Raw genomic sequence first — 6,640 nt, forward strand, 5'->3', positions numbered from 1 at the left:
TGTGAAAGAAGAAAGTTGGAGGATTCACACATCAACAACAACAATAAAAACCAGAAGACAGTGAAATAATATCATCAAAATGCTGAGAGAATAATGTTACTCCTTATCCAGCTACACTATTGTTCTCAAAAGCGGGCAAATTAAAAGACATTTTCCTGCAAATACTGAGAGGCATCACCATTTATTTATAGAGCATTCACAGAAAAAAAAAAAAACCACTGATGTCCAAATAATGGCAACGAAATTGGTAAATATGGATATATTGAAAACTCACTTTGAATTTACATTTTAAAAAATAATAGGATAATTCACACAGTACAAAAAGTAGAAATAAAATATGTACAGCAATAAAAGGTAAGATTGGGAGAAGATTCTCTTAGTTAAAGCCATCTAGATATTATCAGGGAAGAGGGTAGGATATAGTGATTGACAAAGTTTTTAAGTCAGGTATGCATGTTGCCATTTTAAGGGAATAACCAAAAGGGAAGAAATAGAATACATAATTTATAAATCAGTAGAAATCAAAAGGAAACTAAGAAAACAATCTAACATAAAGCAGTGAAAATGAAGATAAAAAGTAAAAAGAAGGCATTATAATAATACAAAATAAGACAGTAGAATTGAATCTCAAATATGTATAATCACACTAAAGGAAAATACACAAAATTTCCCAAAGATAGACTCTCAAATCTCCCCACCCTCACTTCCAATCTCTTTGCAGTGCTTGTTTTTGTCTCAGCTGTGTTCTGCTTTTTTACTTAACATTACCATACAAACATGTTTCTTATGTTTATAAAGGCACTTCCTGAAAATAATGTTAAAATCCAATTGTCTCTGTATAATCAGTACCTGATTGTCACACTGTTCACCTAATTACTTCATTGTTATTGGACTTTTCATGTGTCTAGTTTTTCACTATCACCTATAATTGATTCACTGAATATCTTTACACAGAATTTGATCCTTGAGACTAGAATCCCAAATCAGAAACAAGTATTTCAAAAAATCTTTGCTAGCTCAGTATATGAAAAATGGGTACTTAATTTCAATTTTTTTTATTAGTGAGGTTGACTATATTTGACTAGTTTTTCTTTTAATTATCTTTTATCTGTTTATGTCTGTTGCCTGTTTATCAGTTTTGGGTTTATTTTTCTTTTCAATTTATATGAGTTCTTTATAACTAGAAGTTTATTAGTTTTCTATCAGTTGTGACTGTGACAAATTTTTCCATTTTATTTTAAAATTTTATATATTCTTAAAAATGTTTTATTATAAAAGTTCTGTTCTTTGGTACAGAACTTAACTGTATCAAAGCTCAAGTGTATTTGAAATAGTACAAGAATATGTAGTACCCAACAAAGTAAAAATCACAATGTCTGGCATACAATTAATAATTACCAGGCATACAAATAAACAACAAACTAAAATCCATAATAAAGAGAAACATCAGTCAATAGAAACTGACCCAGAAATGAACAGATAGAATTACTACTCAGGAATATTATATGGTTTCTATAATTTTGTTTAATCTTTAAGAAAATAGAGAATAACATGGAGTATGTTAAAGTGAGACATCAAATTTACAAAAAGAAAACCAAATTGAATTGCCAGAGATGAAACAAAAATCTGAGATGAAAATACATTGGTTGACATTAACAGCAGATTAGACACTGTAGAAGAAAAGATTAGTGAATTTAAAGATACAGCAATGGTAAACATCCTAAATAAAATGTAGAGAGAAAAAAGACTGAAAAAAATGAAAATGAGCAATCTGTGAGTGGCCTAAAAAGCATATAATCGTAGTTCCCAAAGCAGAGGAGAGAGAAGAGGGGCAGAATAATTTTTTTTAAAGAAATTATGACAAAAAACTTTCCACATTTAATAAAATCTTCATATTAAAGGGGTCTAAAAGGTGATTGATATAATCACCAATCTGACCTTGGGATTCCTCCAGAACATCCTTGCCAGGCTGTCCAATCTATACTTAATTACCTCACTGATGAGGAACTTGCTACTTCCCAATGCAGCTTTGATTCTCAGAACACTTTTCTTTTGAATTGAAACCTACCTTTCCTACTCATAACTTTCACCCACTGATACTAGCTGTTGGGCTTATGATCCTGTAGGAGAGTCTGTCCGTTCTTCAGTTACTGCCCTATGGGTGTTTTTACAATGGCTCATGCTCCATAGGATCTTCATGGTAAACATTTGTAATTTCTTCAGTCATTTTTCATGGAATGTGATTTCGAGTCTCTACTCTCTTCATCTTGAATTCACACAAGCCTGAAGGCAGTGTCCATAGTACAAACAGAACCATTTAGAGCAGAACCATTTCCATTAGAGCAGAACCTGTTAGACTTTTAGGGAAGTACTAAGGTTTTGATGGCTATACCACATGACCTGACAGTGTGCCACTGACCAGCCACAGCATCACCACCCTCCCTTTGTGTGGTTGTCCTCCTGAGCCCAAGTGCAGAATTCTACATTTGGACCCATTGTTTTTTCTTATTTATCAGTCATCTTAATATTTTTGGTGTCTAATTTTTCCAGTGACAGTATTTCCTATCCTTTCCAGCTAGTGGCCCCTGTACATGTGATATATACTTTTATATCTTCATCTCCTCCTCTCTTATGTAAAACTCTAGCACCTTCATACAGTCTTTCTAACCCCAAGTCTTACCAGCATCCTGTGTGAACTCAGCATCCTGTGTGAACTCAGCATCCATAGAGATGAAGATATTCAATGCTCCAGTCCCTCACCTCAATTCCCCAGTCCTCACTCCAGTAACTTTCTCTGCCCTACCTCAGACACACACTCCATAATCATACTTTGGGCTTTTTCATTGCATATAACTGTTCTACCTTCAGCCCTTTAACTGGCCACATCTCTAATCCTTCTAGCATACTTTCATTGCTATGTCTACTTAAGAGATTTCTTCAATCACTTGGGCCTCCCAGTCAGTTTACAACTCTTTCTCAATCCACTACATTCCTGCCTTTACTTCCTTCCTTATGTAGCTTCGTCAGTATGGTTCATCATTTTAGTAACTCTTTGCCAGTAACCTGAATTCTTTTGACCCTTCTACATGACAGAACTCCATCCTGAAGGAACCCAGTTGCACATTTTCTGTACTAATAGCCGATCACTTCATATTGGTTACACTAGAAACTTATGACCATTAACCATAATTAGACCCTCAGCACCCTGCCCTGCCTTTGTTTAGTCATGTCACTGTCCATCTCTGGAACCCATGTTAAACCTTCTCCACTCTTTTAAAACCACTGACCCCTCCCTACCACCTTCCACCATGACAGTCAGCAAATGACCTTGCCCCTCCTCAAATTCACCCTACTTGGTGTTTGTTGGGCTTCTTGAATATGTAGATTCATGTCTATCATCAAATTTGGGACGTTTTCAGTTATTCTTTCTTCAAATATTTTTATGTTTTTTTCTTTCTCTCCTCACCTCTGAGACTTCCATTATTTGTATGTTGGTATACTTGATTGTGTTTCCTAGGTCCCTACATCTGTGTTCACTTTTCTTATCTTTTTTTTTCTGTTCCTCAGACTAATCTCAATTATCCTATCTTTAACTTTGCTGATTCTTTCTTTTGCGAGCTCAAATCTACTCTTGAGCCCTCTAGTGAATTTTTTCACTTCAGTTATGGTACTTTTCAACTCCATAGCTCTTTTTTTTGAGACGGAGTCTGGCTCTGTCACCCAGGCTGGAGTGCAGTGGCACGATCTCAGTTCACTGCAACCTCCGCCTCCTGGGTTCAGCCTCCTGAGTAGCTGGGACTACAGGTGTGTGCCACCATGCCCGGCTCATTTTTGTATTTTTAGTAGAGACGGGGTTTCACCATGTTGGTCAGTCTGGCCTTGAACTCCTGACCTCGTGATCCACCCACCTCAGCCTCCCAAAGTGCTGGGATTACAGGTGTGAGCTACCATGCCCAGCCTGTGATTCCTCTATGTTGCAGCATGTCTCTCAAAACTTGATTCCTTTTTCTGGCTGAATAGTTTATTGTGCGATATGCCACACGGTGTTTACTAATCAGTTGATGGACTTTTAGGTTATTTCTACTTTTTGGCTATTGTGAATAATGCTGCAGTAAATACTCATGTACAAGTTTTTGTTTGAACACCTGTTTTCACTTCTTTTCCGTCTATACCTAGGAGTGGAATTACTGGGTTATATGATAATTCTGGTTTTTTTTGAGGAACTGCCAAAATGTTTCCCATGGTGGCTGCACCATTCTTCATTGCCACCAGCAGTGTATGAGGTTTCCAGTTTCTCCACATCCTTGCTAACGCTTGGGATTTTCTTTTTGTTTTTAGTTATACCATAGTAGTGGGTGGGAAGTGGTGTCTCATTGTGATTACTAGAGATCACATACTACTAATGATGCCACACCTATTTTCTAAAATACTTCAGAAACTCAGATACACATAAAGGAAGGAATTATGTATTAGTAAAGGAATAAATGAAGGTAAAATATGTTATCTTTCTTATTTTTAATTGACAAAAATTACATGAAAATGATAGTAACAATGTATTTGGTTACTACAGCTTGTGCATAGCTAAAATGCACAAAGTGTTATAAGGGTCAAGAGGGAGGAACTGAGAATATTCCAAGGCACTTGCACTACCCATGAAGAAAGACAGTGTTATTCAAAAGTGGAATTAGGTTAGTTGTAAATGTATATTGCAAACTCTAGGGCAACTAATGGAAAAGTTTTTAAAAACGAATATAATCAATATACTAAGAGAAGAAAGAAAATAGAATCTCATAAAATGCTCAGTTAAAACCACAATGGAAGAAAAAAAAAAGCAAGGACATCAAATAGAAAAGGTAACATATATAGATACTAATCTCGCTATACCAATAATGATACCTCTTCTTTGAAAAATAAAAACACTTAATAAAGTGAGAATAGAAAGAAAGTTCCTCAAAATGATAAAAGCCATATATGACAAACCTCCAGCTAAGATCATACTCAATGGTGAAAAACTAAAAGCTTTTCCCCTAAGATCAGGAACAAAACAAAAATGTCTGCTTTCCCCACTTATATTCACAATACTATTGAAAGTTAAAGATGGTGCAATTAGGCAATAAAAAGAATAAAAAGTATTTACATTGGAGGCCGGGCACGGTGGCTCATGCTTGTAATCCCAGCACTTAGGGAGGCCGAGGTGGGCGGATCACGAGGTCAGGAGATCGAGACCACAGTGAAACCCCATCTCTACTAAAAAAATACAAAAAATTAGCTGGGCGTGGTGGCAGGCGCCTGTAGTCCCAGCTACTCAGGAGGCTGAGGCGGGAGAATGGCGTGAACCCAGGAGGCGGAGCTTGCAGTGAGCTGAGATGGCGCCACTGCACTCCAGCCTGGGCTACAGAGCAAGACTCTGTCTTAAAAAAAAAAAAAAAGTATTTACATTGGAAAGGAAGGAGTAAAATTACCTGTGTTCAAAAATAACATGATCTTATATGTATAAAACCCATGACATTCCCAAAACCATTATGCCCAATTAACAAATTCAGAAGTCACAGGATGCAAATCACAACACATAAAATGAGTTGCATTTCTATACACTAGCAATGAATGATCCCAAAAAGAAATTAAGAAAACAATTTCATTTTTAATAGCATCAAAAGGAATCAAATGCATAGGAATAAATTTACCCAGGAGGCAACAGACTTGTACACTAAAAACTATAAAATCATTGAAAGAAATTAAAGAAGACATAAATAAATGAAAAGACAACCCACTCTCACGCATATGAAGGCTTAATACTGTTAAGATAATAATATTACCAAAAGCGATTTAAAGATTCAATGCAATCTCTATCAAAATCCCTAAGACATATTGCAAAAATAGAAAAATCCACCCTAAAATACACATGGAATCTTAATGGACCCCAATAGACAAAAATGTATTGACAAAGAAGAACAAAGTGGAAAGACTCAGACTGCTTGATTCCAAAACAAACTACAAAGCTACATAATCAAAACAGTGTGGTATTGGCATAAAGACATGCCTATGGACAGAATTGGGAATGCAGAAATGAACCCTTGCATATATGGTCAAATGACTTCAACAAGGGTGCCAATACCATTAAATGGGAAAAGGAAAGTCTTTTCATCAAATTGTGCTGGGAAAACTGGATATCCACATAGAAAAGAATGAAGTTGATCCCCTGTTTACCATATAAAATATTAACTCAAAAGTGATCAGTCTGGGTACAGTGGCTCACACCTATAATCCCAGCATTTCGGAAGGCCAAGGTGGGCTGATTGCTTGAGCCCAGGAGTTCAAGACCAGCCTGAGCAATATGGCAAAACCCTGTCTCTACAAAAAATACACACACACACACACACACACAGTGTGGTGATGTGTGCCTGTAGTCCCAGCTACTCAGGAGGCTGAGGTGGGAGGATCACCTGAGCCTGGGAGGTGAAGGCTGCAGTGCGCTCTGATTGCACCACTGTACTCCAGGGTGACCGAGTGAGACCCTATCTTAAAAAAAAAAAAAAAAAGTGATCAAGACCTAAACATAAGAGCAAACACTAAGCCTTCCAGAAGAAAACATAAGGGGAAATCTGGATTTGGCAGTGACCACTTATATATGCACAAGCAA

The sequence above is a fragment of the Colobus angolensis genome, unplaced genomic scaffold (assembly GCF_000951035.1).
Source record: "Colobus angolensis palliatus isolate OR3802 unplaced genomic scaffold, Cang.pa_1.0 Scaffold466, whole genome shotgun sequence".
Classification (NCBI taxonomy): Eukaryota; Metazoa; Chordata; class Mammalia; order Primates; family Cercopithecidae; genus Colobus; species Colobus angolensis.